Source organism: Tamandua tetradactyla, chromosome 4 (assembly GCF_023851605.1).
Source record: "Tamandua tetradactyla isolate mTamTet1 chromosome 4, mTamTet1.pri, whole genome shotgun sequence".
NCBI lineage: Eukaryota > Metazoa > Chordata > Mammalia > Pilosa > Myrmecophagidae > Tamandua > Tamandua tetradactyla.
The window spans coordinates 103,915,332-103,928,246 of record NC_135330.1 but is presented as its reverse complement, the minus strand read 5'-3'; the positions used below and the strand labels follow the sequence as shown (position 1 = coordinate 103,928,246).

The window sequence follows — 12,915 nt, the reverse complement described above, 5'->3', positions numbered from 1 at the left end:
AGCACTCTGGAACTTCTCAGATATAATTATGCTCAGTTGATATGCCAGCATTGTTTCTCCAACACCCATCCCTGGTCTCCATACTCACTTTCTCCCTACCCTAACCTACACCTGCACTTCTGAGTACACTTGCACTAAATCATCTTGGGTCTTTAACAAGTGATATATAACAATGTAAGCCCATCAACAATAAGTTCTAGATCTCACCCAAATGGATTTGGGTATCAGTCAAGAAACTTAAATTTATGGGGTAGATCTATCCAAGGTACTGTTCAATTTGGAGGATCAATGACTCCCATAATTCAAATCTAATCATGAAAATCCCCTATATCAGATAATAGCACAGGCAGATAGGTCATAATGTCATTGTCATGTCCCACACTCATCATACTATTAGGATGTTCACAAGATAAAGAATGAAGAGATTTGGAAGAAATTCTACTTGCTCACTCTGATATTTCTGTTAAGGGGTAGCTAGAGTCTTTTTCATATATAAATAGATCATCATCAGCTGTGGCCTGCTGATGAAAATACAATAATTTCATATATTCATATATAAATTTCATATAATAAAATATAATTTCATTATTTATATGAATTGATGTATATAATGTAAATGCTCCTCTAAAACATTAATTACATTTCATGAACAAATAGTGATAATGTGCAAGAGGTAGGATTAGCTTACTTATTTTTACCTGAAATCCAGAGAAAAATGGTTTATTAAATATTCTCAGAGAATTATAGATTTCTTAGAAGTATAATCCTTATTCTAACCCTGATGATAAAGGTCAATTTACTCTATGTACTTCCTGAGAATATTTCTAAGGTCCCTTTGAGTATTTATTCCATCAATGAATAAACTTTTGAGCATTTACTAGATCTGCCGCATGGGAGATGACTCTAATTACTTGCTTTTGTCCATTATTGCATCTGACATAGCACATTACTAAACTATTGTTTTAGGGCAAAATGCAGAGTCACAATTCCTAGTACTTACAGATATATCTTGATAATTGAATCATACTTTCACATTCTATAATCATTTCCGGTCTCATAGTTTAAAATCTCACTCTCACATTTCTTTTGGCAGATGTGAATAAATGCATAATAATTAGATGAAAGATATAATCTGACAAATCACCTCATTTAGAACCAAAATCTCTACAATTATTCCTGTATTCATATCCATTAGTTATTCTTTCTCATTGAAGTGACAAGTTAACCCTGATTTAATTCCTGTCTTTTCTGTTTCTTCAGAAAGGATAGTGGTGATTAAAATCTTTACCAGCAAGTCTCCTCTTATCACAATCAATCCTCTTATTACTTAAACACATTTTTTCATCTATCTTGAAGCAAAATGTCTCTGTAAATTTTCCTCTCATGCCTGATATCCTGTTCCTTGTATCACAAACTGCATGACCATGATCACCATTTCTCATACTGCTTCAAATGATGACTTACCAACATCACTAAAGATTCCTCTTCAATAAATCATGCTACCATTTCCAATGATCTCCCCATAAATCCAGTCTGTGGGATTCAGTGTAGTTTCAAAGAACTATTGGACCATGACCTGCTTTGGGTAACTTTCTTTTTCCTAGAATTCTGACCTCTCAGTTAGTTCCCTGAGTGTATTCAAGCTATTCTAGTCACTCCTTCCTCCTGTACTCTGTATGGTAGTCCTCAAAAAAATATTAGAACATCTCAAGACTCAATCCTAGTCTCTCCTCATTCTAATTCTAGAGTTGAAATAGCAGGAGAAGTAAAAAAAAAATCACATACCAATAAAATTTTAATATTTTAAGATACTATTTTGATGGAATACATGGAAATGGACAAAATGAATAAAATGGAAATGAGTAATGACAGCTCACATCTCACTGAATCCAAAGTTAAAGAGGGGGCATTGGGTTCAACTGAATTATCAGGCAAGTTGCACAAAATAGTATAATTTTGCTCTCCTCTGAAAGTTCTGAACTATTCACCTTTTTTTTTTTAACATGGGTAGGTACCAGGAATCAAGCCCAGGTCTCTGGCATGGCAGGTGAGAGCTCTGCCACTGAGTGACCATTGCTCTATTCACCTTTTTTTTTAAATGGGAGAATTCAACCTCTGCAGTCCATTTGTATAGAGAAAAATATTTAACAAATCTAATGACTGATACATTTCAAAAAAACTCTGATTGCACAGATATCGAACCTCACCAGGGTTTCATTCCATGGGTCAGATGCTATTTGTACTGACTGCATTTATAAGATGAACTAAAATTAAATCCCCATACAAAAGTTAGAGGGAAAAGGTTGATTTAAGCACTAATTAAAGCACTAATTAGTTACTTAATACTTTGCAGCTGATTCTTTATAACAAGACATATACAAAGTTCTGGAAATACAAAAGGGACGAAATGTGCTGGGTCTATTTGGACAAAGAGCCAGAATTTCCTGACTAATACTGAAAATAAAGGAAAAATGACAAAATACAAAAATTTGTGATGGACATGAATGTGGCAAAAATGAAACAGGTTACTAAGGTGGAATACAGGAAAGGGAAGTAGGGGGCAGAGGCCATACAGTACTTGCTAGGACTTGTTAAACATGTTTACTAACTCTCCCAAGATAAAGCAGAAGTTCATTTCATAAGTGTTTCTGCAGAAGTAAAAATCTAAATTTAAGTACTATATACTTCACAGTTCCTTACTGAGAATTTGAATTTATGCTTGAGTGAAATTCAACAGAATCACTTCTACTAATGACCTAATTTTAGATTTTAAATCTAAATACGGATGCAAATATCACTAGAAAAATCAATGAAATATATAAGCCTATACTGATAAATACATGAAAATAAGTAGAAATTTCCCATTCTGCATTGCATACTCTAAGGAAATGGACCTCAAAAGCTACCTGCAAACTGAAAGCTTCTGGGAGTTTTTCAGAAACCAGCAATGAGGAGGACCAAAACTGGGACATACCAGACAAAGACAGTTTCCAAATGGTCCTAAAATTGCTCAAACAGCTAAAGGAAAGTGACTGTAGAACACATTCTTTTAAGTGAACATGAAACATTTACCAAAACACATATGCCATGCTATAAAGCAAGTACCAAAACATTTTAGATTGAAATAATATTTAGTATATCTCTCACCCTGTGCAATTTAACTAGAAATTCAACAAAAAGACAACCAGATTCTCAAATCTGTGGCAATCAAGCAGTATGCTTCTAAATAACCTAAAAGTCAAATATGAAGTTAAAATGAAAATCTTTAAATATTGTTAGAGAAATTATGAAAAATATATGTCAAAACTCATGGGGTGTACCTAAAGCAAGGTTCAGAGACAAAGTTATAACTCCAAATGCATATCTTAGAAAAGAAGAAATGCTGGAAACCTGATGATCAGTGATCTAAGTTTCAATCTCCAGAATCTGGAAAAAGACAACCAAATTGAATCCCAAGAGAAGATAAGGAAATAAATAATAAAGATGAGAGCAGAAATCAATAACTATAAAATAAACATGCAAATAAGAGAAAATCTATGAAGCCACAAAATTCGATTTTTTAAAACTTTAATAGAATTACCATACACCTCACAAGACTGGTAAGAGAGAGTGGGGAAACATACATGGAAGAAGGGAGGAAAACAAATTACTAATATCAGGAGTGGAAATAAGAGGTTATATGAACAATGCCAATAAATTTGTCAATTTGGATGAAATAAATTTCTTAGAAAATATTAATTACCTGTGCTGGTTTGAAAGGATGTATGTCCCCTAGAAAAGCCACATTTTAATCAAAACCCTATTCCCTATTCAATACTGTATGTTTGAAACTGTAATCAGATCTCCCTAGAGATGTGATTTAATCATGAGTAGTTGTTAAACTGGATTAGGTGACAACATGTCTCCACCCATTTGGGTGGGTTTTGATAAGTTTCTAAAGTCCTATAAAAGAGGAAACATTTTAGTGAATAGGAGACTTGGATTGAGCAGAGAATGCTGTAGCACCACGAGGCAGAGGCCAGCAGCCAGTAACCTTTGGAGATGAAGAGGGGAAACGCCTCTTAGGGAGCTTCATGAAACTGGAAGCCAGGAGAGAAAGCTAGCAGATGATGCTGTGTTCGCCATGTGCCCTTCCAGCTGAGAGATAAGCCCTGGCTGTGTTTGCCATGTGCCTTCTCACTTGAGAGAGAAACCCTGAACTTCATCAGCCTTCTTGAACCAAGGTATCTCTTCCTGGATGCCTTAGATTGGACGTTTCTATAGACTTGCTTTTACTTGGACATTTTCTCAGCCTTAGAACTGTAAACTAACAATTTATTAAATTCCCCTTTTTAAAAAGCCATTCTGTTTCTGGTATATCGCATTCCAGCAGCTAGCAAACTAGAACATTACTGAAAGTGTCATAAAAAGAAAGAAAAGCTGAATTATTCTTTGTCTATTAAAGGAAATAAATCTGTAACTAAAAACCTTTCCAAAACACATCTCTAAGCACAGATTCACAGGTGAGTTCTCCCAATTATTAAAGGAGAAATACCATTCTTTACAAAATTATCCTAAACAAGAGAAAAACAGGACAGCTGCCAAACTGTTTTATGAGGATACAATAAACATATTAAAAGATTCTTCCAGGAATTCATGTTAACATTAATTTCATGTTAAAAGGTAGTTTAACATATGAAAATCAATCAATGAAATTCAGCAAACAAACAATAAAATCAATCAATGAAATTTAGTAAATAAAATAAGAGAAAAACCATAGGAATATCTATCTCAATAAAGAGATAAAATTGATAAAAAATAAAATCTTTTCTAGATGGAAATACTAGTGGTCAATGAGAGGGAGAGGTAAGGGGTATGGTATGTATGAGTTTTTTCTTTTTTTCTTTTTATTTCTTTTTTCTGGAGTGATGCAAATGTTCTAGAAAATGATCATGGTGATGATATCACCATCCCAACTATGGGGTGGTATTGTGAGCCACTGATTGTATACCATGTATGGAATGTTTGTATGTTAAGAATGTATGTGCTTGTGCACTGTTTTTCAATAAAAATTAAAAAAAGAAATTATAAAATCAAACCTTTCCAAACAAAGCATAGAAAGAAGTCTCCTTAATCTGATAAAGGGAATCTAAAAACATTGGCAGGGTTAAATTTTGAGTACATTCCTTCTGAGATCAGGAACAAGTCAAAGGATATCATCACATCATCTGTTCTAGTCACTCTACATTGTACTATAAGGTCCAAGAAAGTGAAGGCAAAAAAAAAAAAAGAAAAAAAAGAGGTGAAAGATATAAAGGCTCACATGATGGAAATCCACAATAATCTAAAAATTATTACAATTTATTGTAAAGATGTCCATTCTTTCCAAATTTATCTTTAGATACAATGCATTCTCAATCAAAATCTCAACAAAATTTTTCATGGAAAACTTTTTAGCTGATTCTAAAATTTATGTGGAAAGCCAAAGGACACATAAGAGACAAAATGATTATGAGAAAGAAAAAAAAAATAGGAGGCCATACACTATCTGAATACAAGGCTGCCTATCAAATTACAGTATTCAAGATGGTGTGCTATTGTGGTAAGGACAACACTGATCTCAGTGGACCTGAACAGAGTCCAGAATTGATCATACTTCTCAGGTCAATTGATTTTTGCCCAAGGTGTGCACCAAAGCAATTCAATTATGAAAAAAGTCACATCAAAAAGTGCTAAAATAAATGACTACTTATGTGGCAAAAATAAATCACAGACCAGGCACCAGATGGCAGCTTAATGAAGTATGGAATTTAGTTCATCCTCCAGAGCAGCTAGTAAATAGACAGGAACAGTACAGAACAACTTCTTGGGCTATATCAGTGACTGGACACATGCCCCACGCAAGTCTGGAAAGCTGGACCAGCTGAGACTCCACACAGAACTGTAACTCCCTCATGCCACAGAGGTTGGTGTTCCTCCCCCAGGGATGCAGCAGCCTGGATCCACAAGAAGAAAGGAAACAGACTTTACAAAGAGCAAGGGTTTAGCTCAACCTAGCTCCACTTGTGGAATTAACAGATTTTTTATTACTAAAAATAGGCCCCCAACACAGATAATCCTGAAATAAGTGCTAAAGGTACCAGGAGTTTTGCCATGGCAGGGAGGAGGCAGGGCTGATGGAAAAAGAAAAAAAAAATGAGGCCTTTTGAGTTGCATAGCACAAAATACTGGAAAAGGACTGGGCCCTAAAAAACAGAGCTGGGAGATGCATAGAGCCACATATTAACTTAAGCTCTTGATTGATAAACTCAAGGTGTGGGGGTCCTGCTCTGAAAAGGATTTCCCCCAGCCCCACCCCCACCTGTACCCCCTGCTTTGTTTTTACTACTTAACAGCTCATTAGATAGAACTGGAAACCTTCTCAGGCACTAGCTCTAACCCAGGCAAGGACAGAATTAAGCATCTCCGAGAAACAAAGTAACTAGTGAGGTGAAAGGAATTTTTAGAAGCTGTACCTTCCCCAAGAAAAAGGGTGGATCCAGCTCACACCGACTCCTCCCCCCAAGGACTTCATGCCCCAGGGACTGAAAAACTGAAGCAGCTATAGGTAGTTGCCAACCTACAACCTCTTCTCTGTCTCAACCACACCTGGCAGGGAGAATCTGCTGAAATTAAAGGCATCACACCACTTTATGCTGGTGGGAAAGTGTGGGCAGACAAGCACCACATGCTGGGCAAAACAGGAAAAACAGAGTCTAGAGGATTCTTAGCAAAGTCTGGCAACCTTCTGGGTCTCACCCTCAGGGAAAACTGAGTCTGGGGACTCTTTCCTCCTGAGGCATGGGCTAGTCTGGTCAAGGAAATCTGTCTGGGGTCTATAGCATGAGGAGACCCTCCTCAAAAAAAAAAAAAAGAAAAAAGGCTCCATATAGGCAGGAGAAGAAACAGAAAAACAACAACTGAAAAATTCTGATAAGTTAAATAGAACCTTTGCTAGATATCTAGAATAAGTTGAACTGAATATCAAAGAACAGATAGATAACAAAGCCACCCAGAAAGAAAATCCTAGGCAAAAGAGTGAAAACAACCTCCAGAATAAACTAATTAAGGAAATCAAATTCTTAGTCCTCAGCAAAAATCACAAGTCATACTAAGAAAACTGAAGATATGGCCCAGTCAAAGGAACAAACCAACCAATTCAAATCAGATAAAGAAAATAAAACGACTAATTTAGGATGTCTGAACAGACATGGAAAATCTCATCAGAAATCAATGAGTTGATTGGGTGGGTCACATCTCTATGGAAACAATCCCATAGCTTCAAAAAAAAAAAAATCAGTGAGTTGAGGGAGGATATAAAGAAGGCATTGAACAAACAAAAAGAAGAAATCGAAAGTCTGAAAAAACAAATCACAGAACTTATGGGAATGAAAGGCACAGCAGAAGAGATGAAAAAAAATGCAAACCTACAATGACAGATTTGAAGAGGCAGAAGAAAGGATTAGTGAACTAGAGGACCGGAAATCTGAAATCCAATGCACAAAAGAAAATATAGGGAAAAGAATGGAAAGATATGAGAAGGGTCTCAGGGAACTGAATGAAACATGAAGCACACAAATAAATGTGTTGTGGGTGTCCCAGAAGGAGAAGAGAAGAGAAAAGGAGGATAAAGGTTAATGGAGGAAACAGTCACTGAAAATTTCCCATCTCTTATGAAAGGCATAAAACTACAGATCCAAGAAGTGCAGCATTCCCAAAACAGAACAGATCCAAATAGATACTCAAAGACACCTAATAATCAGGCTGTCAGATGTCAAAGAGAAGAGAGAGTTTTGAAAGCAGCAACAGAAAAGCAATCTATCACATACAAGGGAAGCCCAATAAGACTGTGTGGATTTCTCAGCAGAAACCATGGAGGCGAGAAGGCAGTAGTATGATATATTTAAGACTCTAAGAGAGAAGAACTGCCAACCGAGAATTCTATATACAGCAAAACTGTTCTTCAAAAATGAGAGGGAGATTAAAATTTCCAGACAATCACTGAGTGAATCTGTAACCAAGAGACGAGTTCTACAAGAAATATTAAAGGGAGCACTACAGGCAGATAGGAAAAGGCAGGAGAGAGAGGTCTGGAGAAGGGTATAGAAATGAAGAATATCAGTAGAGGCAAAAAGAGAAAAAAGCATTAGATATGACATATAAAATCCAAAAGGCAAAATGGAAGAAAGAAGTACTGCCATTACAGTCATAACACTAAATGTTAATGGAAGAAACTCCTCAATCAAAAGACAAAGACTGGTAGAATGGATTTAAAAAACAGGACACATCTATATGGTGTCTACAGGAGACTCATTTTAGACACAAAGACAAAAATAGGTTGAAAATTGGGAAAAGATATTTCATGCAAACAACAATCAAAAAAGAGCAGGAGTAGCTATACTAATATCTGACAAATTAGATTTAAAGCATAAAAAAATTAAAAGAGACAAAGAAGGACACAATGTATTTATGAAAGGAACAATTCAACAAGAAGACATAACAATCATAAATACTTATGCACTGAGCCAAAGTGCTCCAAAATACATGAAGCATGCTCCAGTAAGCAAACCTGTCTTGAAGGGGTGGAGATATATCTCCATAAAAACCATCTAATCAAAGATTACCACTCACAACTGTGTGGGTCACATCTTTAAGGAAACAATCAAAACGATCCTACCCAGCAATATTGAATGAGAATTAAAGGACAAGACTTTTCTGGGGTACACAACAGATTCAAACTGGCACACTAATCAAGACCCACCATGAATGGGCAGAGTTACATCTTCATTTAATCAAAAGGTCACAACCACAATTTGGCACACTATATTTCCTTAAAGATAATCTAATCAAAGGGTTCTGACCTACAGTATTGAGTTAGGACATAAGAAATGGTTGCCCCCAACAGAGTCAGGATTACAACAATGCTTTTCTGGAGCCCAACATAAAAACAACCTGGAATTACTACTACAAGACCTTAGGCAGTAACTGAGAGTGATGTGTAATAGCAATAATTTTTATCACAGCTGTCAATGGTTGAGAGCCAGATCAAACCTGGGGAAACTGTTAAATATATTAAGTAGGCTCAGATGGAATGAGCTAACCCCTATGTCAGCAAACTGAATCTTATTTAAGTTCCTATTTCATTCAAGTGCCTGTTCTCCCAGGACCTGACATGTGAGAATACACAATCATAATCCCCATCTCCTGTTTTTTACCATAGCTTAGTTCCTCTAACTCTAGGCTAAGCCAAGGAAAACTTTCCTGTACCAAACCAATTAAGACTATTTTCTCTAAGACTTCCTTGGTCTGCATGCGTAAATGTTTTGGACTTCAGACCAAGAACATTTTTGTGCATCAAAGGAGTTTGTCGAGAAAGCAAAAAGATAGTGTACTCAATAGGAGAAAATATTCTGAAACTACCTATCCAATAAAGGTTGAATATCCAGAATACATAAAGAAATCCTACAACTCAACAACAAAAAGACATTCTAATAAAAAAAATAGACACTTTTGCAGAGAGGAAATACAAATGGGTTTTCTTTTTATATTACTATTATTTTTTATTTTGGAGCAACGAAAATGGTTGCAAATTAAATGTGGTGATGATACTGTGAGTCACTGCCTACTTTGGATGAATTATATGGTATACGAACATATCTCAATAAAATCTGCAGGGATAAAATGGGCAAAGAGGGAATACAGATGGCTAAAAAGATGCTCAACTTCACTAGCTGTTGGAGAAACTAATACCAAAACCACAGTGAAATATCATTTCACATATAATAGAATGGCCATTATCAAAAAAAAGCCAAAACTACAGCTGCTGGAAAGCATGTGGAGAAATAGGTACATTTATTCACTGCCAGTGGGAATGTAAAATGGTGCAGTCACTCTATAAGATAATTTGGTCATTTCTCAGGAAGTGAAGTATAAATTGCCATATGATATGCCAATCCTATCAGTAGGTATATACTTGGAAGAATTGAAAGCAGGGACATGAATAGAAATTTACATGCCATTGTTATTAGTGGCATTATTCACTATTGTCAATAGATGGAAAAAGCTCAAATGTCCATCAACTGATGAGTGGATAAACAAAGGGATGGAATATTATGCAGTAGTAAGAACGAATGAAGTCATGATGCATGCAACAACATGGATAATCCTTGATGACATTATGTTGCATGAAATAAGTCAGAAAGAAAAGGGCAAATATTGTATGGTCTCATTAATGTGAACTAACTATAATGAGCAAACTCTGGGAGTTAATTTTGACAGCATAGGTATCTGGAGATGGATAGAGCGTAGCAACTAGGCAACTGATGGTTAAGGAATATAGAATATTTAATAAGGCTGAGTGTAAAGGTCCAGAAATGGATAGCACAATACTGTATGATGGTAGCACAATAGTATAACTAACAAAGCTGAGTTTGAGTACAGTCGAAATGGGAAAACTAGGATACTGTATCTACCAGAAGAAAAGTTATTGGAGAAAACATAAACACACAAGTGAGAGTTTGGGGGGACTTGGCCTTTCTATCTCCTCATTTTCCACTCTGAATTGGGAACAACAAGAGAACCTACCTACCTATTACTTAAGCTTACAATCATTGATCCTGAGACCCCGTGGATGACTATGACCTAAGATTTCTCAATTGATCAATGTGAATAATAATTATGAGTTTCTTCTTGGTAACATTCTATGAGAAATAATGTTAGCATTTTCTAAGTACATAAAATTTTGTCTAACGTACGTTAAGGTTTCAAGTAAGACATTTATTATGACCTGATAAAAAAAAGGCTAACATCCCTTTGGGACGTTTGTACTGAATGAGAAAAATGTATGTAACTAAATAAGAGCCATATGGAAGAACTGAACTAGCAATCCAACAGACCTATAAAGTACTTTCAATCACCTAGAATATGTAAACGACTGCTCACAATTTTCTTAATACCTACTACTTTTTGAAACCTTACTGCATTATTATCAGAACATGTCTGCAAGTTGGTTTTCATTGATTAAAAATAAAATAATTTAAAACTTTTACCTGTTATCCGCGTGTGGGTGCTGCCAGCGCACCCTCCCCCCTCCCCACCCCCACCCTCCAAGAATCGCAGCGCAGGTTACGCGGGTCGGGTCCGGCCGCCGCGCCACTGGGAGACCCTCTGCGCCCCAGGCCGGGCCAGCGACACGCTCCCGCCATCCGAACGGCGGCCCTCAGGAGCTGTGGACTCACCTACGAGAGCGGTGCCCGCCGTCGCTTGTCGAGTCCATCCCAGTCGCTCCTGTAGCCCAAAGCTGCCGCTCCGTTTGCGGTCTCACGGGATCCCGGCGCTAGTGAAGAGCCCTGGAGCACGGAACTCTCGCGGTAACAGGGCTTTCGTCCAGGGAAGAGGAAGCCGGAAGGAACGCGCTTCCGGTGTCGCCGCGCACTCTCTGCAGTGAGGCCGGGGGAGGAAAGGTGGCCTGTTACTGGGCCAAAGGGAAGAGGGAAAAGTGACGAAAGAACTGCCATATTTCTTCGATTTTAGGGTGCGTATTCTTTTCATTTTAGCATCTCTGAAAAGTCAGGACGTGTCTAACAATGAATGGTGTGTTCTTGCTGTATCAGCAGCATTTTGTTTTCCTTACTGACTCTGGAAATAATAGTGCATCTTAAAACTAATGGAATCGTAGATTCGATGAAACACAACAGGTAGAACTTCAGCCCAGTTGATGGGGCACGTGAAAGCAATCCGTCGGGAAAATTCTGCAGGTCCCCTTAGTCCCCTGAATGACCACAGCGTGGTCATTCCGGGTTTTGGAAAAGCTGCTGTGGACAATTGCCACGTGATGGACCCAGTCCCAAGCTTGGAATTCAGTTTTCTGACCCAGGAGAAACTGATTCTGTAATCTCAAGCACCTGAGATTGTTGGCGCAGTAAACTTCGACAAAGGCGCTTCGCCAGTTGGACATCTCTATTTCAACCCTGGCAGAAGTTTAGAATTTAATATCTAAAACCTCTTGCGAAATATGGCAGATTTGCCTCCTCTTCCAGGGTTTTTAATGAAGGCAAAAACCCATGAGGGCAGAAAGTTGGGAATCTTGTGGAGCTGGAGCGAGATGGACAGTGTTGCTGCCTTAGAAGACTACAGCATGGAGGCCAGTGGCTGAGGCATCGTGCATGAGAATGCAGCTGGAAAAGGAAGAGAACCAGACCTCTCCCTACCCGTGTCTCTTAGCCCCCTGCCCAGCAGTGGCTGGGAAGTGAGTTCCAGGAAAGGAGGTCAGAAGCCCAGCTGACCAGGGGCAGAGCCTTGTTCTGAGGCTCCTTGGAAAAGAGGTCTCCTCTCTGCATCACTCCCAGCTCAAAAGAAGACTGGTAGTTATAGGTCAATCGGTAGAATGGACAGCTCCTGGTCTCAAAAGTCAGCAGCTCCAGGTGCTAGGAATATTTCACGTGTGATGCCACTGAAGATCCCAGGTCCTCAAACAACAGAGCAGAGAAGGAAATAACCAAGGAAGAGGGACTAGGAACTGAGATATTTTTGGGGCTTATAAATAGTAAGGGTTTTTCTGGGGTATTTCCCTTGTAGTGGATTTGTTGGGTAATCTTCAGCATCATAATTAATACCACATTGTTTTTCAAAAATGACAAAACCCCTTCAAACAACAGTGTATCAGGTTCATGGTATTCTACATCCTTTTTAATTTTATCAATCTGGTAGTGTAAAATTGTATTTGGTGACCTTAATTTGCATTTCTCTGGTTCTCAGTAAAGCTGAGCACAATTGGGTATGTTTATGGACCCATCATATTTCCTTTTTTGTGACATACTTTTTCATGTCTTTTTCCTGTTTTTCTCCTTTGTTGTCTTTTTAAAAGTGAGTTTTAATATAGTCTAGGTACTGATGCTT

The 12,915-nt window shown here is 37.6% G+C and overlaps 1 protein-coding gene across 5 annotated transcripts in view; it reads right to left on the bottom strand.

Annotated features, from left to right (window-relative positions):
• The window catches only part of LOC143681249 (uncharacterized), a 147,816-nt gene extending 136,410 nt beyond the window's left edge, over positions 1 to 11,406 (bottom strand). For all 5 annotated transcript variants that reach the window (XR_013174487.1, XR_013174491.1, XR_013174488.1 and 2 more), the window contains exon 1: positions 11,256 to 11,406. The gene's annotated coding sequence lies outside the window, so the exon portion shown is untranslated. The remainder of the gene's footprint in view (positions 1 to 11,255) is intronic.
• Between the last annotated feature and the right edge of the window lie 1,509 nt (positions 11,407 to 12,915).